At 38.7% G+C, this 23999-nt stretch overlaps 2 protein-coding genes across 10 annotated transcripts in view; one reads left to right on the top strand and one right to left on the bottom strand.

Moving 5' to 3' along the window:
* The window catches only part of CMSS1 (cms1 ribosomal small subunit homolog (yeast)), a 393374-nt gene that overhangs the window by 277119 nt on the left and 92256 nt on the right, over nucleotides 1–23999 (top strand). The window lies entirely within an intron of this gene.
* Nucleotides 1–23999, bottom strand: part of FILIP1L (filamin A interacting protein 1 like) — a 298130-nt gene that overhangs the window by 272457 nt on the left and 1674 nt on the right. The window contains exon 2 of one of the 4 annotated variants that reach the window (XM_021071312.1): nucleotides 13373–13531. The exons of 1 other annotated variant lie outside the window; for it this stretch is intronic. The gene's annotated coding sequence lies outside the window, so the exon portion shown is untranslated. Of the gene's footprint in view, nucleotides 1–13372; nucleotides 23839–23999 lie in introns of those variants that run through there. 2 more of the 4 variants (XM_003132710.6, XM_021071311.1) reach the window with 2 other exon arrangements.

The raw sequence follows: 23999 nt of genomic DNA, 5'->3' as shown, positions 1-23999 counted from the left end.
GCATAGCTCATACACAAGCAGATACCTTTCTGGTTTTCAAAATAAATTTCTGAACCTTAAATCATCCCCTTACACATATCCAAAATATTAACATTGGTGGAAAAGAAATATTTTATACATTGTTAATTCATGATATATTGCTGAGCAAATGATTTTTTTTCTCATGGTGGTAGTTATGAAATGAAGGGTTTTTTTTCCCCCTTTTGTCATTTAAACTTTAATAAAAAATTTTTTTTGGCCTCTGACTTCAAAATATTTTTTAAGAACCAGTTAAGTCACTGTTCACATGTGTATGAACCAGTCATGGTTGACACTCCCCTGAGAAAAACAGCCTTTAATGAAATATGTAAATTTCCCACCTCAGCTCTGGGTAGCATCAACATTAGAAAGCGCCATCCAGCACCAATGACCATTTTATCCATATTCTGCCAGTAAAGTATCCCAGATTAAAATTTTATCTGATATCATTAACATTAAGTATTGTCAGCTTAAAGAAAAACAACATAAGAGTTGTGAGTTTAAATTTTATTCAGAGTCTTACTGAAGACTGTAGCTCAGGAGACAGCCACTCAGTAGCTCAGAGTACACTGCTTCAAACAAGTGGGGGAGGAGCCAGTATATATTGTTTTGTTTTGGTTTGGTTTGGTTTTGTTTGTTTTTGTGTGTGTGTGTTTGTGTGTGTAGGAAAAGCATGTAATCAAGCATATATCTTGGTAAAAAAATTATTGTTAATCATGAAGAAGAGATATCTCAGGTTGATGGGATGATACAAAAAAATCTGAAATCATTGAAATTCTTCCTGAGATATTCATATTAACTATCTGTGGGCACATTTATTCAAACCACTGAATGCCTCATTCTGTTTTTTCCATCCTGAATTCCCTTCTGGAGTGTACTGCCCTCTAGGTGGGCACCTGCAGTGGGTTGTGATTTAACCTGTTGTAATGATGAGGGATACTCTTTAGTCCTTTTGTTTTTCTTTTTTTAACAGGCCCTAGACATGGTTACTTTGTTAATACATTCCAATATCTAGCCCCTGTTTTCAGTGGCATGGTGAAACTTTGTAGTTTTATTGATTTGCTTTCCAGTTTTCTGTTTATATTTATTGGGCTTCAGTATGCATTTTCCTCATACTATTGCATGCACATCCACAAGCTAAACCATACAGGAAATTTACCTGGCTTTCCAATGTTTCCTACTTAATAATGGCTAATTTCTTGAAAATTAAATTTCTTTTTAGTTTTACTAACTTTAAATAATGAATTAACTTAATTAAAATCCTCAAAGAGGAGATGGAGATAGAAATGGAAAAGTTTTTCTACATTCACCTGTAGGTCAAAGCCTTCTATCAGCCAAAAAACATATGAGGCAGGAAACATTTCTATAATAATCATCTTCAGTTTTAGGGCCGTACCCGAGGCATATGGAGGTTCCCAGGCTAGGGGTCTAATCTGAGCTATAGCTGCCGGCCTACGTCACAGCTACAGCAATTCCAGATCCAAGCCGCATCTGTGACCTACACCACAGCTCATAGTAACACCAGATCCTTAACCCACTGAGCGAGGCCAGGGATCAACCTGCAACCTCATGGTTCCTAGTCAGATTCGTTTCTGCTGCACCACGGCAGGAATTCCTGAATCACGTTCTTGATATCTTACCTTTGAAGGGAAAGATACCTCTCTATGTAAGTAATATGTAGAATATAAAATCAGCTTCAAAGACCATATGATCTCACTTATATCTGGAATCCAGAACCTTTCCACAGAAAAGAAAAGCATGGACATGGAGAACAGGCTTGTGATTGCTGAGAGGGAGTGGGAGGGACTGGGAATTTGGGGTTAATAGATGCAAACTATCTATTGCCTTTGGAATAGATAAACAATGGGATCCTGCTGTATAGCACTGGGAACTATGTCTGGTCACTTGTGATGGAGCATGATAATGCGAGAAAAAAGAATGTATACATGTATCTGTGTCTGGGTCACCTTGCTGTGCAGTAGAAAATTGACAGAACACTGTAAATCAGCTATAATGGAAAAAATAAAAATCATTATAAAAAAAGATTAGTGAAATCAGTTTCATTAGACATTTGCATAAAGTAAGATTTCATTGTTCCTTAGTAATCTAGAGAAGGCACTCAGTACATAACTGAGGGAGATTTGGATCTTTTAAGTGGCATGTGCAGTAGAAATAGCTGTATTCTAGTCTCCGTTTAGCCACCTTCTAACCAGCTGGCTAGCTGACCTACAGCAAGTCAGCTAGTCCTTCATTTTACATTTCCTCAACTGTGAAATGTGGGGGTTGGAACTCAGTGATCTCTAGGGTCTCCTGGTTGGAAACAAAATTCAAGGATGGTGGAAGTCACACACTGTCTTCACTGCCCCAACCCCAACCCAAATCCAAATGGTCTTTCTCATAATAGAGGTACATGTGACCACAGAAAGCCTTTGAATTTTCTCAAAGCTCTTTCTCCACTGTTTTATCATTGTGGATGCCCCAGTTGAGCTCCTTTAATGGAGGGCTTTACTCCAGGGCAGTGGCTCCCAGGACTGGGACATACTCTGCGAGTGCCACTTCTACTCCAGGCCCAGGCATCTGTGTCTGCCTGGGTCCATTGTGCAGCTGTTTGTTCATTTTCTTCAAGATTAAAATTTAATTGTTCTGCTCTTCTAAGACTTTAAGATAGCCAAGGGAACATTAGCTCACTGAACATAATTGAAAACACCTTTTTAAAAAGTGCAACTGGGAATGCAAGCATGAGATTCCGTCATGCTGGTCATAGTTTTTCAGGGAAGAGGATATTTCTCTACCTTGTAACATTTTCTAATAAATTTAGAGAAAGTAGTTCCACCTCAGATTTTCTGAATCATAGACTTTGAGAGCAAGACAGGCCTTAAAGATGAGTGACTTACCCAGGTCTTCCGGAATGGTAGCCTGTAAAGCTGTTCCAGGACCCCTACCTGTGCTCTTTTTCTGCTTTACCAGCCTTTCCAGCCTTTTCAGAGTCATGGCAGACCATTCTGGAGGTGCAGTCATTTGCTCTCTAGCATTTCCCATTGCCTTCCCTGCCTCACTCTGAGCATGAGTTTTGTTAGAGCAGGGAGTGGGATCTACATAATTAGCCCACCTGGATGCTAAGGGAAACTTCTCCAAAGGACTTGCACAAGTCATCTCACCACCACTCTCTGAAGGGCTGTTTGCACGTGTGCCAGTGTGAGAGGCCTGCCTTACCCCAGGAATGTGGTATCTCCAACCTTCCCCAGACTGGCCTATTTCATTCCATCCCGTGAGGTCAAAAATATATTTTAAGAAAACTTGAACTTAGTGTAGAGGCTAAACATTTGCAACCAACTTGGACCTACAAGTAACTTTAACCCACAGTAAATTGGAAAATGTTATTCTTGGAACCCTGTCTTTAAGGGCTGTGTGTGTGTGTGTGTGTGTGTGTGTGTCCACCCATGTATGTCCTCTTCACTTAAAATACTTTTATAAATGACCTTTGTGGAATTTTATTTGAAAGACCTTAGGTTTTGTAAGGGAAGAAGCAGTGTGGAAAAGTATGTAACAAGGATAGAGCATCCAATTTTAAAGATACTTAGCAGTGTATGACTTCTTTCATATTTCCAAGTAGTAAGCATAAGTTATTCTGTCACTAGAAGTGTAAATATGTTCTGACTTAAGTGCCTAACATGTTTGAAAAACATACCAACTCTTCAGTTTTCCAAATCCTTGTATTTAGACCTACCTGAGTACCCCAAATTCCTGTTATGCCATCTTGGAAGAGTAAAATAATATTGAAAAACTAACAATCTTCTACCAGTACAAGTTAAACTTCTCTTTGTAGACATTTTCCAGTAGTTCCTTAAGACAGAGTTTTTGTGCAGTATCTATTCTCATAAGTCAGAGGTACATTGTTCTAATTACATGTCAGACCTGAATAAATATTATTTGAAACTCTGAAAACAGTATTATGGTGGTTAAGAGCTCAGGTTCTGGGACCAGATTCCTCAGGTTAGAATCTTAACTCTGACCTTTAATAGTTTTGTGTTGTAGAGCAAGTTGCTCAGCCTCTCTGGGTTTCATTTGTACTACATCTGTAAATTGGGGATGAAGATATTAACATCTACCTCATAGGATTGTTATGAATAGAGGTCTTCAAGAATGTATGCCCATGGAGTTCTCTTGCGGCACAGCAGGTTAAGGATATGGAGTTATCACTGCAGCAGCTCAGATTGCTGCCATGGCACAGGTTCAGTCCCTGGCCCAGGACTTCCACATGCCATGGGAGTGACCAAAAAATATACTCCCAAAATAATTTATAAAACTGTATACATCCTCACACATTTGTAAGTTGAAATCTAAAACTTTTCCTCATAGGTTTCAAAGAAAAGATAGAAAGGAGTATATAACATGAAATAAGATGAGAATTGGCATGGCTGAAATAATTAACACTGTTTGAAAAAACAAGTTTGACCTATCTTTCTGAGTCACTCAAAGAAAATTGGAAAGAAATGGAAAAAAGTATTTATATATTTTAAGTATGAATTTGAGTATATTATCATTCCCAGAAAACATACACATAACATGTGAAGGAGTTAGTATCCTTTACCCGTTCTACTCTGGCTGTTGTTAAGAATTCAGAACATCTCAACATTGACTCAGCTTCAAACTTAATAAAAATGAGTATGAGACAGAAAAGACAGGACTTCTGCTAGCTGAAGATGTCCTAATTAAAGCATATGTCCCTGAAACCAGTAGTATTTCTAATCACAACATGTTTTGGATTCCAGGAAGTTTGTATACTCCGAAGACAATGGGGTCCAGGGCAATGAACTATAATATCTGTCTTGGATGAGGAGTTTGCCTCTTAGTAAAGAAAAAGGGCTGATATGAATGTAGGACAATTCTCAGGCAGTTAAAAAATAAAGTGCAAATGAAAGTTAAAGTCTGGAGACTAATTTCCTTAAAATACATCTTTCATGTGCCCATCTTGCAAAAAAGATTTTCCACCCAGTACCTCAGTATAAAGACCACTAGATAGTTGATTAAATGAGTCAATAAATGTTAAGCTCTTAGAACAATTTTTTGGTATCTAATAAGCTCTGAGCAAAAGTAAGTTATTATAACTATTATTCTTAGGTTCCCCCTTCAGAAAGAATTATTCATACTTATTTTGAGTCCCTACCCAGTCTTTAGGACTTATCTGCCTGTATTTAACTTCTTTTAGAATTAAGCAACTAAGTATCAAAAAAAATCTGTGATCACACTTCTACTCTTCTGAGGCAAACTCAGAAGAATGGAAATATATATATAGTGTATATGCCAAACATATGTATTTTTTTAGTCAAATTCCATTTAATTTTGCTATCCATAAATGTGTTATTCTCCTGAATACATGTAATTTTTCTCTATGCATAGATCCAACCTGGTGCTAAAGGTCTCATAGATTGGTAATCTGTACACTTTCATAAGTACCTTGAGAGATTAGACATTACTGGGTAACTGAAGAAATAGACTACAGGATTGAAAAAAAAAAAAAGAATTGTGAAATTTAAGAAGGAAAGGATAGCTCATTTTAAACTGGACCATTTAAAATCTCAAAATCAAGACAGGGACCCCTGGTCTAACTTATTACCAAGTATTCTGAGTTGGACAGCTTCTGTCATTGGAGTTTAGTGCTGTGCTTATAGCCAATGTCTTCCTTAACTCCTTTTTTCTTCTTATTCAACATTGTTTTAGCTATTCTAGTTCCTTTACCTTCCTGAGATTTTAGAATTATCTCATCTACAGCTCCCAAAAAGTGTGCTGGAATTTTGGTTGGAATTGCATTAAATCTGTATATCAATTTGGGGGCAAATTGACATATTTGCTATGTTAAGTATTCCAATCCATGAACACAGTTACATATTTCTGTTAGATCTTTGAAGTCTTTCATCAGTATTTTGTAGTTTTCAGCATACAAGTCCCATACATATTTTGTATCCCTCAGTGTCTAGCACAGTTGTACCTTCCTAAAGAATGATTTCACAAAAATCATTGCCATATACAGCAGTGGAAACTCATGGTGAAAAGAAACCATTAGCTATAATCGCTTTTTAAAAATAGCTCCCTTAAACTAGAAAAATACTTTAAAGATAGCAGATGACCCAGATAAGAAAGACTTTTCCTTCACCACCTGAAACTAGATACTTCACAGTTTGGGATTGTAAATCAGATTCCAGTTAAGAACTTATTGGATTCAGCTGTGTATGGGATGTGCGGGGGGTGGGGGGCGCCCAGGGGTGGGGGTGCCCCGGCCGCACACACAGGGAGGGGTTCAGGAAGCTGTTTTTGCTTTGCCAATTGCAGAAGTCTTCTTTATATACATATTAAAAAAGAATTTTCAAATTCCTGCCAGTGATAATTTTTCATTGGTAACCCAGAAGAGTTTTGAACTGTCATTTTGTGGGCTTTATCAGGATGCTTAAATCCAGATTAAATTAATCAGAAAACACAAGATTGGGTTTCTGCATTTTCCAGCTTTGAAATCTACTTAATGTTGGTAATAGACTGAACATTTATCATGTTACTGTTCACACTGGGGGTAGTGAAATGTAACATTACATAATTCTTTTAAGAAGATCCTGAGAGTTTGTTTAATGTGCAGTCTAATGGAGAACCTTGGGAGCACAGAAATGCATATTCCTCTCAGAATTATTCATATGAACATAAGATGAGTAAACTATCATTTTTCTGAATTTTCTCATAAGTTTTCACAAGAAAGAAGAACTCAAGGACAAGAAAGTCAGGGAAGAAGAGGACTGTTCCTATTGCTGAGATGGTAGGAAGAGCCCCAGCTGGGTGATACAATGTATAGGTGTTTGTTTTGGTCTAACCATGTAACCCCGAGTAAGTCATTAATTTTTCTGAGCCTTATTTCCATATTTATACAGAGGAATTGAAATAATATTTCTGCCTTCCTAAAGTGATATTCAAATAAGACTGGATAGAGAGGCATATTGTAAGCTCTAAAAAACTATGCAAATGTACCATATTATTCATTTCATAAAAATTTATTAAATACCCAGTGTGTACCAGACACTGTCTTGGGGATAAGGATGAAAAAATCAAATAAGATGTGATCTCCAGTGGTGAGGAGGAGGGACGGACATGAGTACCACTTAAGTACAGTAAAGCATCATAGGTGTACAGAGGTAGAACATTCCAGGTGTAGCTGTGGAACTGGATTGCTGAGGTGAAGTGTACAAACTATTTTTGGATTTGAGAGGCTCTTAAGACAAATTGTGGTAAAGGTCATCTATGTTCAAGTTCAAGCTACCCACAATGGAGAGAGGGTTAAGAGGGGGAAAAAGGTTGACCCATTTGCAAAAGTCCTTATTAAATAGATGGAATAGGAGGAGAAGTCAGTAGGTAGAAGAATTGGGAATTGGACAAGTGTGCCGTGGGCAGTGACATGAACCTCGAGAGATGTAGCTGGCAGGTAATATGAAAATGGCAAAAAATGGCCTGGAAGCAGCAGTGTTGAGCCTGGAGAATGGTACTGCCCCAGGCTTAGGCCTTGGATCTGGGAGTATGAGCAGTCATCTCTTAAGGGACTGAAAGAGTGTAAGTCCTGAGGGAAGGGCTGGGCAACAGGTAGAACAGGAGGAGGGAAGAGGAGTAAGTCAGAAGAGTGAGCATGTGGGGCTTCTAGTAATAGCAGTAGCTGTCATTTGTTGAGCACCTAGGATGTGTCAGGTACTGTACTTGGCTGTTTTGTACAATTCAGTCCTCATAGGATGCTACAAACTAATTATCATCTGGATTTTACAAATACAGGCATAAGGTACATAGAGGCCACGTGCATCATTTAGGATCACACAAGTTCACATTAGATTCTTCCAAGCCACAGTTGCAGCACCCCAGATCTTTTAACACACTGTTCTGGGCCAGGGATCGAACCTGCATCCTGATGCTGCAGAGCCACTGCTCATCCTCTTGTGCCACAGCAGGAACTCTCACATTAGATTCTTTGAACCTGGGTCTGCCTGACTGCAAAGTTGTGCTTTTTCAGTGTTCCACATTTCTTCAAAAGTTTCAGAGAGCACCATGGGATGGATTTAAAGGGAAATTAGGAAGGGAAGAATCCAAGGGAGGAAGCAGAGTTCTATGGGAATGAAAATACAATAGATGAGAGAACTGTTGACCAGAGATGCCTGCATTTTTTCTGGTGGCTGAAAATGTCAGAGCTGTGAGGACTAGAGTCACTGAGACCTCTTGTAGAGTTGAGACTGGTGAAGCTAGCAATTACTTGCCGCAGATCCCAATGGAGCGCCATTGTGAAGGTGTTCTGATGTCTTTTGAAGAAAATTCTCCCAGGCAATTAGTGAAGACAGTCTTTCCTGTCTGCGTTTCCTAACCCATTCCTAGTAGGGTGGGGTGGAGAGGCTTAGCTTCCTGATTTTCAGTGGTCAGTCTTTAGCCCAGATAATGGAAAGCAGAGAAGGAAGTGGGGAATGACCTCTCACTTATATGAAAGGTAGAAGCCAATCAGATATTGGGATGCCTTGGCCACTTTGTACCTCTGGAGCTGCATGGTGCAAACTGGAATTTTCATTAGACTGGTGAAAAGCAAACACGTATATCAGCCTCTTCCAGGTGGCAGTTACAAGTTACTGTCCAAGATAGCTTTATAACAGTCTGAGAAGGAAATATTTTTTTCTTTCCTCACCATCCAGGGACAGCTCATGTCCTACTTTCCTTTACTAGAGGACAGTTAATACTACAGCTGAAATGGCAATTCCCCGTGGCCCCCCCAAGGGAGGTAGTGTGTTGACTGTGGGCACAGGCGAGGACCAGAGACTTTTCTGGAAGCAAACTTTGATACTTGAGAGAAGTAGCAATCCAGCTCTGTTGCTGGATAAGAGGATCTCAGGTGAGGTAGATCAGATTAAAAGAAGCAAAGAAAGGAGACAGAGGATGAGTCAGTAATTGAAGGCAAGTTATGACTCTCACTCTCCCAAACTTGTTTTCAGTTTAGTGCTTCCTTCCACAATTATCACGATTGTGATAAAAATAAATATATCCTTCAAAGTAACACATTTGCCCTCTGATCCAGCTGATCACAGGAGGGGTTGGGGCAGTGAGAGGATAAATGAATGTCCTGAGAAAAAGGATAATAAGGAAAGAGAACAGGATGCTTTGCATAAGATGCTTGCAAAGAAATTGGATCCTTGTAAATATGATTTCTGCTTCTTCACAGGTGGAGGGTTCTCTTTTTCTGTTTCTTCTTGCCAGTACTTTATTTGTACCTCTTTTGTGACATTTTTCATATTCTATGCTGCTTTATAGTTTTTAGGTGTTTTCCTACTTCTGCCAAATTGGTAATTCTTCAAAGGCAAGGATAGTGCCCTTTTCATTCTGTATCTCCCAATAGTGCTTTGCATTTAGTAGCTACTCAGTGTTTGAATGAAGGAATGAACCCAAGACACTGATTCCTCTGAATTTGTTAACTCTTTAACTTGGCCACCAAAGATGAAACCTTGCAAAGCCAGCTTTCTCCTTTTTCTGAGATCAGGGACTAAATTATATTAAAAACATTCTATAATGCTTTGATATGTAGGAGAGAAATTTTCTGTTCAGGCAGTGTTTCTAAACCCTCTCATCAAAAAGAGGCTTTGCATCTATGTCTAAGCTCTGTCAGGACAGAGCAGATTGGCAAGGATAGTTTAAAGGAAACTGGTACAGGTGCCAGTGGAGGAGGAAAATGTGTGTGGTTGAGGCTTGGGATTCTAAGTGCTGTAAAAACGGAGCCAACCAACTGACCAGGGTGCATAGATCTGTATTTTGTGAAATACGTTTCCTGACTTTTGTATACTCCTGTTTACTCTGTGATCCTAGGCTGGGAATCTTCAAAAAGCAACTGGTGATTAGAAGTCTCACCATGTAAGCAGAATATGTGGCCCTTTAAGAAGGGTCCACTTAAACCACGGATGGCAAAAGCTCAGAATGGCAAGAGCAGAGGGAACAGTGGGAGCCAACCAGAAAGACAGATGTGGAACACTAAGTCCTGAGCAGAGCAGCTCCTTTCTGAAGGCTGCTGTTGCTCCTTTGGGGACTGCTACACAGATAATGGTAGGGAATCAAACTAGTGACAGGATAACCATTGTAATTTTTGCAGAATCTGCTCTAAGCATGAGTTCTTCTGCATAAGATCTGGAATCTTTAGAGGTTTTTTCCTCAAGTCTTGAATTTTGCCTTTCTTTGAAAGTTGGAAGCACTGATTGGGCTGGTAACAGCAATTAGTTTGAATGTCAGCAAAAAGGAGGTGTGGTCAGTGAAGGACCAAAGTTGGTATGGGGAGATGCATGGACTGTATTAGGAGTTCCTGGTCACTAACAGTGGCAATTACAAAATGTCGCCTGGGAAATTTAAACAGGAAAACGTTTAGGTTTAGTCTGACTAGCTTTGCAATAAGCATGTTTGTTCTAATAACAAATTGTTGCATTAAGATGGATCTGTCTCTTCTACCCTAAATAAAAGAATCTTTGTTTCCTGTGTTTTCGAGGCATTATCAATGATCTTTACGTAAAGATCAACTCCTGTTAATAAAAACCATGAGCAAAGGTTTGCAGTCAGTAGGAGTGTGTCCATTTGTACCCCTTATTTGCTTATAGGCCTACAGGCCAGGTCACAAAACTGGGGCCCCCTGTCATTGTCTGTAAAAATCTGGCTTCTCACTTCCATAAAATGAAGATAACTGCTGTGTTTGGGTAGGAAAAGCCAGGCTTTAGTGAAGGTAGCCTTTCTACCCACCCCTACCACCAGTCATGTCAAATTATAGGGTGGGGACTGCATAGAAACTTGCTCAGGCGGCTTCTGAGCTTCTGGACTGGTTGGAGCCTCCTTCACTGAATGGCCCACCCTGACCTCGGCCCAAAGCAAGAAACAGAAGATCAAGATGATATGGCTGTGGTCACACAAAGCCTGTTAACTACATTGACTGTTTTTATGTATTTATTCAGGAAATCTGAACTTTTTTTTTTTTTTTTTTGCCTTTTCTAGGGCCGCTCCCGTGGCATATGGAGGTTCCCAGGCTAGGGGTCGAATCGAAGCTGTAGCCACCGGCCTACGCCAGAGCCACAGCAATGCGGGCCACATCTGTGACCTACACCACAGCTCATGGCGATGCCGGATCCCTAACCCACTGAGCAAGGCCAGGGATCGAACCCACAACCTCATGGTTCCCAGTCGGATTTGTCAACCACTGCGCCATGACGGGAACTCCCAACTTTTTTTTTTTTTAACAAGAAATTTAACCACATTTTGGGGTATTCCAGAGAGATGTAGCAATGTGGTTACCATTTTATAAAACTTTTAAACAAAACTGTTAGTGGTTCACAACTTTGTTTACAAAGAAAAATGACTTGAAGCACAGGCCTGTCTTCTCAAGACCCAGTGGACAGTGACCAAGGCAGAGAAGAATCCAGTGCAGAGCTGGCTGACCAAGGCCTTCTTTGGCAAAAGCCAGGAATCCAAACAATTAATGTTGAGGACCTCTTCCCATTTTATGCGAGAGGCAGTGAGTTTGGCCCTGTTACTTTGGTGATTTACACCAAACAAGCTGCCCTCAGCTTTTTAATTTTCCTCAAGTGGAAGAGAAATTCAGGAAAAGTGAGGATGAAGCCAGTCAATTCTGTTGTTTTTTTCCCTTACCCCAGAGATTGAGCCACCATTTTTAGGATAGCTAGTTCACTGCCCAGCCGTTGATATCCTTGTTTCTTCCCTTCCATGTTTACTGCCTCTATCATCACTTCCCTCTCTAATAGCCAAAACGTCACCTGCACTTTCATTCTAATCTTTGTATTAAAAATCTGCCTTTATCTAACTTTTTCCTCATGAGGCAATTCATGTGTATAGGAAACCTCATTTGTAAGCTGTTTTTCTGCTATATTTGGCTGTATATATTGTTCTGTAGCTATTGCCTTTTCTTGGAAAGAGCATCCACAAGAAGTATTAAGTCTCATGAACATCCCTCTAGAAGTATTTATCCTATATCAATTTTTCTAGACTTTTTACAAAGCTGATTTTGTAGATAATATATCCTCCTACCAAAGATTAAAATTGAAATAGACCATAATTGGAGCTGACCAATAAAAATTTGGGGTCAGCAACAGTTTCTAAGTACATGAAACACGTGTGTTTACATGTGTTTTTGAAATCTCAGTTTACCCTTCAGGAAGGCATTTCTCTTGGATCAATTGCATTTCCTATTTAACAACTTCACAGTTTACAAGTAAGACTATGATTAAAATGTTAACAAATTCTGGGGCAAAAAAGTGTTCCAGAAAGAATCAGTAATTGTTGAAAAGGGTAGTTAAATAGCTGTGTGATTAACTGTTTTTCATCTAAAATGCAGCATTTCTCCTGTACCCTTTAAGCAGTACTGACAAGGTATTTCCTGGAGATTAATGACAGTCCGAGTTAATGGCCTGGGAGAAGGTCTTTAATCCTTATACAAAGGTAGTTTGGAAAGTAGGAATGAAAAACAACTGCTAGGTCAAGATGATGCAATCCCAAGAGATGTTTCAGAAGATTAGTTACCTTTGCAGAAGCCTGTACTTAACTACTGTTCTCACTCCCCCTTCTCCGCATAACATACCTCAGACTCAGGTTTTCAACCTCCTGGGATTTACTTTGGCTTTTGAAAACGTCTTGTAATTTCTTCTTTCACCAAACAAAGCCCTTTTTATCAATGTTTTTGTTTGTTTGTTTTTTGGGTTTTTTTGTTTGTTTGTTTTGTCTTTTTGCCTTTTCTAGGGCCTCTCCCTTGGCATATGGAGGTTCCCAGGCTAGGGGTCTAATCGGAGCTGTAGCCCCTGGCTTACGCCAGAGCCACAGCAACACAGGATCCGAGCCGAGTCTGCGACCTACACCACAGCTCAGGGCAATGCTGGATTGTTAACCCAATGAGCAAGGGCAGGGACCGAACCCGCAACCTCATGGTTCCTAGTCGGATTTGTTAACCACTGAGCCACGGCAGGAACTCCCAATGTTTATCAATGCTTCCTCTTTTCATTCTTTCTTACTTAAAATTCATCTTGGAAGTCATTTGTTTTCAGGTAGCTTCTCGCCATCAGGCTCATTTATTGGTGTGGACAGAATTGTGCTTGAGAGCCTAGAAACCAAGGCAGTCAAAACATACTTCTTTGGGTCTCAGATAAATAAAATATCTATGTGTGCTAGGCATAAATTATATAGAAAATATGAAATTACTGTCAGTAGTAGGCTGGGGTTAATGGAACAATAAAACCTAAACACCACTTCAGTAGGTCAGAAGAGGTTGATTCATCATAAGGACACAGAAACAAGTTGGTACAGTTAGGATACTTACAAGCAGAAATGCATGCTTCCAGACTGCAAAATACCACCAGACATGTTCACTTGCAAATGATGTCAGACTTTGTGGAATCTCATTCCTCCTCCAGGCCAGTCCAGGCTGCACCCATTCTGCATGTCTCCTAATCTGGATCTATTCCAACAATCCTCCCATCTGCACAGATTTATTAATTTCAGGATTAAGCAAGATACCGTATGACCTCTGGGGCAAGGACTCTGATGGAGATAGTAGGAAACAGTGGCAGAAGATAAACAGCCACCCAGTGGAGAATTGTACCAAGATGCCCTACTTTGGCTTTTTACCCAAAGAACAGTTGAGAGCTGAAGAATGATCACTTAGTTGGAAAAAAAAAAAAAAAAAAAAAAGATCTGCCTTCCTCTATGGGCATTATCTTATGTAATTGTGTGTCCTTGTGAGAGTTTTAGATCCAGAAGCTTGTACCCTTGCCTGTGCTAAAAGTGTGTTGCTCACCTTCCTGCTGGGAATGTGAGCTTCCTTTGGAATCCTTTAGAGATGAGTAGAACCCCATCTGATTCACTCAAGTAGTTTCTGACTGGCTGGTCCATTAATCCCAGGCTGATACTCTGATCCCTGGCGTATGTTTTCACATGTTTGGATTTTCTTTTTTTTTTTTTTTTTTCTTTTTTTCTTAGGTCACACCCATGGCATATGGAAGCTCCCAGGCTAGGGGTCGAATTGGAGCTACAGGTGCTGGCCTACACACAGCCACAGCAACGCCAGATCCGAGCCATGTCTTCAACCTACATCACAGCTAACAGCAAAGCCAGATCCTTAACCCACTGAGTAAAGCCAGGGACTGAACCCCAGTCTTCATGTATACTAGTTGGGTTCATTACCACTGAGCCATAACAGGAACTCCTTTTTGGAAATTTTTAAATAGTAAAAGTTGAAGTTCGGCCCTGGTGCAACAGGATCAGTGGCATCTCTGGAGCGATGGGACACCGGTTCGATATTGGGCCCAGAACAATAGGTTTAGGATCCTGCTTTGCCCCAGCTGTGGTGTAGCGTGCAACTGGATCTGATCCCTCACCTGGAAACTCCATACCATGGGGCAGCCAAAAAAAAAAAAAAAAAACTTTTAAAAATAAATACATAAATAAAATAGCAGAAATATGCTACAGGAAACTCTAAGAAAAATGTCGTCTGGTCACTAGGGCAAAGGGTTGAAAGGCAAAAGCCCCACTAAAATGGTAACTGGCATTTTGCCACTAACATGTATCTAATCTAACCCTGAAGGCATTAAATTCTTATGGATTTTGTGACAGAGCCAAGAGAAGTAAATTTGTGGCTACCAGTTCAAACTGAACTACTGTTTTAATGCTGTAAGTACAGGTGAAATCTTTATGTTCTTCCATACTTTAAAAAAAAAAAAAAAAAAAGATCCTTGTTTATATACAGATTAGTTCCACTAGACCTAGTTGAACTTTTTGAGTTCTTTTTTCAACTGAAATTGCCTTTTACAAATGAACTATCCAGATGTGGATGGGAACATAATAATAGAATTACATGCTGAAATAACTTAGATTACTTAGGTCATGATTGCAGTTTTATGATACCATCTGGGAAAATTACTAAGAGCATGTGAATTTGAGGTAAAGTTTTTCTCCCTTCAGTAGGCATTATGACCTCTTTTGGCACTTTTTTGGTATTGGAATTTGCTGGTTACTTTGCTTACTTTAAGAGTGATGGATCCACCACTCTGTCATGGTTTAACTGGAGCTTTCCTTCCACACAATTGGCAGGTATTTAATGCGTCAGACAGTCTTTCTGAAACCTGACCTAACCACTTAACAGTAAAATAGTAAAACTTGCTCTTTTGTGTGTACAAATGCTGTCTTTCCAAATTAGGAAAGAAGATATAAAACCCTGTAGAAGTGCCTTGTTTTAAACGGTGTAATTTAATGCTCTACCATTAACATTCTCCCAAGGTAGTGTTACATAAATAATTTCTGCTACACAGGAAGAGTCATTTCCCATTCTGGAATAATTTGCACACATTTAGGAATTTCATTGTCTCCTCTGAATCCTCTGGGCTGTGGGCCCATAAATTATCACATTTTGAGTGTGGAACTTCCATTACATAATCTAAATTTTATGGGAGGAGAGAGCAAAAGGATTGCAAAAAAGTAGTGACTTGCTTATGGGTAGAGAATCTCAAGGAAGGAAAAAGGATATTTCTACTTCTTCAACATAGATCAAGGAAATTTGTGGTTTACTTTTAATAATCAACTTTCTGGTATTTTTTAATGCCAAACCCACAAAATTTGGCGTTTTAAATTCATACCTATCTGTGGGCATGTAGTGTCTAAAGTGGTGGTTCTTAGGATTCCAAAGAAAACATATCACTCAAATGCCAGTTTCCTTGGTTTCTAGATGATAGTTTAAGCCCAAGACTTCTTAATTCTCTCCAAAAGATGCAAAGGTTTTTGTCTATATATATTCTGGGTCTTGTAACATTTATCAGCTTCTCAGAAAGACCTAGCATATGACATTTTCAAGACTAAGTTTTGTTAGACCAATCTTTAACACCATGCTAGGATTTTTTCTAATTATTAATAATGATAATAATAGCTAATTATTGAGCACTTATTATTTGCCACTAACTGTACTTAACACTTTATATTTCTCATTTATTGCTCCCCAAAACACAAGTACACTTATTATCTCCATTTTATGATTGAGGAAACTTAAAGCTTTGAGAGGTTAAGTAACTTTTTGAAGATCACACAGAATTAGAATATCTCAGAAAAAAAGGTATATTTCTCTGCCACTGACTAGTTCTAAGACCTTGGGAAAACTTCCTTGGGCCTAAGTTCTTCATCTTTAAAATGAGGGGAGTGGACCACATCAGTTATTTTTTAAAGATTCTTTTTCCTTTGTCTATTTGAGTACCTTAAAATTTCTTTTTTTTTTTCCACTGAAAATCTATACAAGAACTCCAGTACATCAGCGCAGAATATGCTGGACAATCATGTAACCACCATTGCAATAAAAATAAAAAGCAATCCCAAAGTTTCCTCTCACCACTTTGTAGCTGACCCCTCCGTAGCTGACCCCTCCCCTTAGTCCCAACTGCTGGCAACCATTGACCTGTTTTGTGTCCCTTTAGTTTTTCATTTTCACAATGTCACATAAATTGACCTATTCAGTATTTAGCTTTTTTTGAGTATAGGTTTTTTAACTTAGCATAATTATGCATTTGAAGTTCATCTTCATTGTTGTACATATCAATAATACCAATTACTAATTCTTTATATGGATTACTATACAATGTATAACATATGATTGTCCATTCATGAGTTGAAGGGCATTTCTGTTATTCCCAGTTTTGGGCAATTAGGTGAAGCTTCTATAAATATTGTTACTTAACATTTTGAGGTTGGTGATAGTTATGAGATTAGAGCATCAAAATTCAAGTATCATTGAAGGAAGAGATAGACACTGCAATCTACATTTGCAAGTATGATTTTTTATGACTCTCTCTTACCACAACCAAATCTAGAATGGAGTCCCTAGTAACTTCTCTTCTCATACCCACCCTTTAAAGTTTTCAAAACTATCTTAACCACAGCTAAGATACAACTAAGTGGTTTTAGCTACTGATTGAGTAGCTTATAAACAGCAGATATGTTTTGCTTATATTTTTGTAGGCTAGAAGTCTGAAATCAGGCTGCCAGCATGGTTAAGTGAGGGCTGTCTTCTAGGTCACAGACTTATATTCTCACATGGTAGAAGGGGCTAGGCGTTTTCTAGGACCTTTTTTATAAGGACATTCATGAAGGCTTCACTCTCATGACTTAAGCACCTCCCAAAGGGCCCATCTACTAATACCGTCACCTTTGGGGGCTAGGACTTCAGTATGAATCTTGGGGAGACACATTCATAGCAGTAGCCATTTTTACTCTGGTTTGGAGAGGAAAAGATTGGGACGTGTCATCTAATGTAGAGCCAACCCCAAAATAAATCAAGTTAAAAATAGACCTCTGGGAACTTGAAAACTGGTGCTGCAAGAGTTCATATCCAGCATTTCTATTTCTCCCCCAACCACCTTCGAAACAGAAAAAAAATAAAACTTCCATGTAGTCTCTACCAACAAAATTTGCCCTTCTCCACTTTCATAACTCAGACCTGATTTTATACACTACTTCCCACCAGTATCAATACCTTTGATCAGTATTTAGTGAGATTTGGGCCATATAGACATTCTATTATGAGAATCAGCCCCACAAAGTATGGCTTTTCTTTGGGCTCCACGTTGAAGTGTGATCCTTTTTACAGGGACCAGCTCTGCAATGTATAGTTCATCTTGACCAAGTAATGATGTATACAGAATGTTCATTGGTCTCTTTAGGTGTTGACCAGCAGTGTGAAGCTGCTTATGTCATTTAGTGCAAGGCTGCTTAGAGTGTGATCTGCGGACCTGTGCCAGCCTGTAAACTGTTACTTATCTGCTGCAGGATAAGTCAGAAATTCAAAGTAGGTATTTAGGAACTTTTATAGCAACTTTGCCTTGCTGCAGTATCTCAGCAAATTTTCATCATTCTAGTGATTCATTTTTATTGCAGTCAACAATGGATTGACTAGGGTTCCCATCGAGGCTCCGTGGTAACGAACCCAACTAGTATCCATGAGCATGAGGGTTCGATCCTTGGCCTCACTCAATGGGTTAAGGTTCCAGCATTGCCACAAGCTGTGGTGTAGGCCACAGGTGCCGATTGGATCTTGTGTTGCTGTGGCTGTGGCCTAGGCCGGCAGCTGCAGCTCCAATTCAACCTCTAGCCTGGGAACCTCCATATGACTCAGTTGTGACCCTAAAAAGACCAAAAAAAAAAAGGAGAAAAAAACAATGGATTGACTATAACAAAATTATGTCCTATGCAGCAGGTAGTTGGCAAGCACAGTTTAGTGTGCCTTTTACATAGGATCTTCTATCCAAATCCAGGTTTTGATTCTAGGATGGAGCTTGAGATTCTGGGCTTCTAACACACCCCAAAGTAATCTCTTGACCTGCCAACTAAGCTTTGAGAAGCAAGGATTTGGTGGAAGTGTATGCTCAATGCACTTTTTCCCCTTGAATTTGTGTGAGCACATACACGTTGCCCTTGTAAAGTCTTAAAAAAAAAAGATGTAACAATGGAATACCTGTATACTCTTGGGTCTTGGTTTTGGTTGTCTTCAGTGAGAAGCTGGGCCAATCCATTGGGAAGCTTGAACTTCCCAAGCTTCAAGATGGCAAATGATCATCATTTGTTATTGTCCCTTCAGATCTTCTCTTGTGTTAGGAAGTGTGGAACTCCATAAACAGATGAATCTTGTGAACGAACCTTTTCCCCCATCTCCCTAAACAAGGAGTCTGCCATATATACAGTGTAGCAGACTGAGAATTAGGGCATCTGGTTTCTATACCTCACTCCTCTACAGCAATAAACCTGTATAATTTGATCATTTCAGGTGTTTATTCTCCATCTAGGGTGACACACTGCCCCAATTTTCCCAAGACAGTCCTGATTTTAGCACCAAAAGTCCTGAATCCTGGGAAATCCTTCAATCCCAGGTGCACTTGGACAGTTGGTTACCCTGTCTGCTTTATTTTTCCAGAGTTGGATCCAAGCAGCAAATTCCAGCACTCGTCCTTTGTAGAATCTCCTGAAGAGTACAGATGTTATCTTTTAAACTAAGAGAATGGACAACTCTGGTTTGGATTCATGGGTGTGTGGTGGGCCATTAGAGATAAAGAATTTGAACAGACCAAGGATGACCTGTATAAATTTTAGGGGAATTTGCAAGTACGTAGCTTGAAACGTTTTGAAAAGAAAGAATTTTTGTTTTATATTGCCTTCACTTTTGTTTTAATTCTATCCCTTCAAGGAGTGAGGTGAGTCTTAGAGGATACCTTTCACTAATTATCAAAGTTCAAGTGGTAAATCACTATTTGATATTGTCAGATAATCCTGAATGTCCCTAATATACAAAAGTGTCCCTGTCAGAAGTATTTCAAATGTAATAAGTAGAATATAGGGTTAGGTTAATGGGCATCAGCACAAGTAGTTATATATTGTCCTAATTCTAGCCAAGTGACTTTATTTATTCTTTCATATTTTTAACCAGAACTTGTCAAATAAGAATTATAATGGAAAATGTTAGTGATTTTTTTTTAAAAATTCAAGTTCTAACTACTTTTAATTTTATTTGAGAAGCAAGTCTCCATCTCAATTAATTTTTCCCCTAATATAAAGTTGTTTTTGCATTGGTTGGGGAGGGATACATTAATAATTTTTTAAATTCTGAACTACTAACTGCACCTGCTTAGGATCTAAAACTGAAATGGAAAACACAAGGCTTAACCCCACATGCTCCCTGATCAAATGCAAAAGTTCTTAAAATAACTATGTGTAAAGATGTTCAGAGCAGCTGAAAACCAAGGAGTTAGTGTCCCAAGTCATAACCTGGCAGTTTAATACATAGCTCAGAGGCAGCTGCCTCTGTCTCTTTCTGTTTCAGTGCTTGGAGCAGCAGCTTCTAGAAGAAGCGCAGAAGCAGCCTCTTTATCCACATTGCTATCCTCCCCTGAATTCTACTTTCCTAGTCAAAGAGTCTGACCCAGATCCATCAGGGAGATCTAGGACATTCCTTCCAAGCCATGAGAGAAAAGTAGCCTCCAAACAATTACAATAAACTTTAAATAGATACACAGTAAATTCCAGGAAAAATATAAGAAAGAAATAAAGTCACGTTCATTAGTAGTAACAAACAGTACTAGCTATGAATGATACCCTACACATTGGTGCCTTCAGAATCTCAATTACCAGCAGTTCAGTTTACTCTCTTAAAATCCACTGGAAAAACCTTCTTCACTCACTCAAGACTGCTCTTTTCAGCTCCTCCTATCTTTATAAAGCTCTCAGCTAACTATATATCTTAACAGATATATATCTCAGCTTACCATTTTCCCCCATAGAGATATGTTTCCTGTAATATTTTCTCTTACCTGTGATAAACTGTTCCTCTCAAGGGTCCACTTATGCTTCTACCAGTAGCAGTATCTGGGCTGGGTGCACAATTGATCTAATCTGATTTGACAGCTTTTTATGTTGCCAGGCTGGTGGCACTAACCAGAAATGTAAATTTCCATTTGCATTCCCATGTAGGTGAGTATACTATTATACTATACTGTTTCCTTCCTAAAAAGAAGAAAAAAGCAGTAGCACCTCTTTTAGTATAGCTAAACTGATTTTTTTGAGAGTGAGAGGAAAGAATTGGACAACTATGTAAAAGGGAAATGGAGGCAAGAAGAGGATGGGGTGTGGGAGGCCTGAAACTCTGCTATCAGCAGAGTTTCCAGTTGGCTGCTTCCATCTTCAAACAGTAGTTGGAACTGTGAGTTACTTATGTTGAAAACTCAGAATTTTTCTAGTCCTTCATTTGAGAAATTACTTTATGAAACTGCATTAGAGAGCACATTAGTTAGGCTGATTCCCTGAACATCTAAAACCTACTTCTTCCATCTGCTGAACAGGGAATACCTGCCTTTCCTATCAAGTAGGGTCATCATAGGATCAAATGAGTAGCTGGTAATCTAGTTATATAGCCAGGTATATAACTAGGTATATAAATGACATTGTTGTTATGATTAATGCCATTATACAGTCTCCTCAACCCAGGTGAAAAGCACAGTACTGTCACTCTTAGCTGTAGCCTCCAGTGATTGACTATCTTTGTTAGACAGATTAGACAGAAATACCTTGAACTTTCACCCCAGATAGTTAGGAAGCTATAATACAAATTTTGCTCTAATATCTTCCTTAGGGACTTTCAACTGACCCTATTCTAAAGGACCAAACTATCAGTATATGAGCTTTTTGTCTGATATCAGTAGTTTAGAACAGAAATCTCAACATCTCTTAAAGAAAGTTAAAGTATTTGCACTAAAATGTATATTCCAATCTGCTTATTTGATCATTTGGTCTCTGAAATTGTCTCCTATCTTATAGACACTAAATGAACTTTTTTAAGTAGGAAAAAGATTTTTTTTCTGGTCCTTTTCTTTTAATTGGAAATAAGGAGAAAATACCATGTTAAACAACATAAACACTGTAAAGGTTCAAATCACTAATAATCAGCCCTTCTGTGAAGATTTCCATAATCAGAGCATGTGGAAACCATGTTGCCACATTCACTGCTGTATCCCAAATAACCCAGCACATAGTAGGCATACCAAACATTTGCTGATAGAATGAACAAATGAGCAAACTAATTAAGCCCTTTAACTGTAAAAGTGGTCTACCTAAGTATCATGAAACAAAAAGAATTATTTTGTGCTCAGTGTGAATGGTTATTAAATACTTGTGGCTAACAGTTCTGTCCTAAGTCAAATAAAAGCCACTAACATTGTTTTCTTTAAATGTTTCCTAACGTAGCATATTGAAGAGGCGAGGCATGTTATTTCCAATTAATAATGAAAATTTTGCTTTTAGGACAAAGAATATCATGGATTTTATTCTGAAATATACAGGGCCCTTCCCTTTTGTTTTTTCCCCCATCTGTGCACCTGCCAGACTTGGCGCTTGCAACGTCTATCTCCAACAATAATCAAATTCACCGTCATTTTTAAGCCACATTAAAGTATCTCCATCTCGGAGTTCCCATCATGTCTTAGTGGTTAACGAACCCAACTAGCATCCATGAAGACACGGGTTCGATCCCTGGCCTTACTCAGTGGGTTAAGAATCCAGCGTTGCCATGAGTTGTAGTGTAGGTCACAGATGCGGCTTGGATCCCAAGTTGCTATGGCTGTGGTGTAGGCCAGCAGCTATAGCTCCAATTGGACCCCTAGTCTCGGAACCTCCATAAGCCACGGATGTGGCCCTAGAAAGACAGAAAAGCAAAAAAAAAAAAAAAAAAAAAAAAAAAAATCTCCATCTCCAGTGACAGTGCCACTACCTAAGACCAATTCTTGGATAACAAATTATTTACTTTAATGACAGTTTAAACCAAAAAGACAACTCCATATGAACTTCAACAGAAGCTAAACTCTTCAAAAAAACATTTTGCACTTCTTGTTTGTAATTGATACTTTTCTTCATCCCAGAATTTCTACAGAGTATTTTTGCATTGCTTATCATAAGAACCCAAATTCTTCCTTGCTTTGAGAAATTACCTGCAAAACTCTTCTAAGAATAGACCTGTCTTAAAAGCCCTATGTATTTGTTTTAAAGAAGTAGATACAGCCTGAGAATATTATTGCTGCCTTTAGAAATGTTCAATAGCAAACAGCTCTTAAAGTGTTTATGCTGATTTTTAATTAATTATAATGGTAACTTCATAATAGTGTCAACTGATAAATGAAGAGATATATTTACTTGGAATATTTGTTTCTGAGAGATTGATTGATATATTGGAAAGTATCATCATAGCAAAAGCATTTTTGGTTTCACCTAGAGGAACATTGCCATAGTTTGGAAAAGTTCTCTCCAGTAGTACACTACACCCATCCTCTTTTATAAAATCTAGTATGCACATGGAACATGGTGAATGTAGCTAAGAAGTGTATGCATTGTATCTCTTGCAGTCTTTCCATAGACTTGCATAGATGTTGAGAAGAGGTATGTGATCATCAATTGTTATGAAGAGAAAAAATAATGATTGACTGTATCACAAGATTTTTAGCTGAACACGTATCTCTGTTGAATGGGGATCTATATTCAAAACTATGCATTTTCCCTAAACATTGACTAATATTCCCATTGAGCAAGTACAGTGAGTGAGCAGAACTTTCTCTGGTATCATTTGGTGGCAATCTGGCATCATTTCCCAATGACATTGAGATTTGATATTTTATAGATATCATGTTCCTTGGGGTGATAGGTATCTAAGACCATCCAAAAACCCTGATTCAAAAATCTGCATCTATTCTCTAGCCCCTATTCATCAAATATTAGCATCAAAGAAATATAAACAAAAATAAAGAAGAAATACTATCTAGTTGCCATTTTAAGGTACTGGTTTCTTCTGTCTCACCATAAAAAGAGAATTCCTCCTCTCCAATCTAGCATATCCAGTATGCTTCTCCATTTTTATCACATTTTTGATGACTTTAAAATTATGTACAGATCACTCGCATCTTTTTACAAAATCAAGCTACTAACAAGGCAAGTCTTTTACTCAAACCATTTTTTAAAGTTTTGACTGTTTGTCTTACTCTAAAGAAGATAACAGGAGTTCCCATCATGGCTCAGTGGTTAACCAACCCAACTAGTGTCCATGAGGACGCAGATTCAATCCCAGGCCTTGCTCAATGGGTTAAGGATCTGGCATTGCCGTGAGCTGTGGTGTAGGTCACAGACACGGCTCAGATCCAGCGTTGCTGTGGCTGTGGCATAGGCTAGTAGCCGCAGCTCCAATTGGACCCCTAGCCTGGAAACCTCCATATGCTGCAGGTGCAGCCCTAAAAAGACATAAAAAATAAAAATAAAAATAAATAAAGAAGGTAACAATTTAAGATTTTATTTTGGTCTTCTATATCTACCAATTTATCAGAACATGCCTACTGTCAAAATAGTCCTCTATTTTGCAAGCAATGCTTACTCATATTGGCCTAAAA

Source organism: Sus scrofa, chromosome 13 (genome assembly GCF_000003025.6).
Source record: "Sus scrofa isolate TJ Tabasco breed Duroc chromosome 13, Sscrofa11.1, whole genome shotgun sequence".
In the NCBI taxonomy this organism is placed as follows: Eukaryota; Metazoa; Chordata; class Mammalia; order Artiodactyla; family Suidae; genus Sus; species Sus scrofa.
Note: the sequence above shows the minus strand (reverse complement) of the source record. Positions and strands in the feature narration are given on the sequence as shown.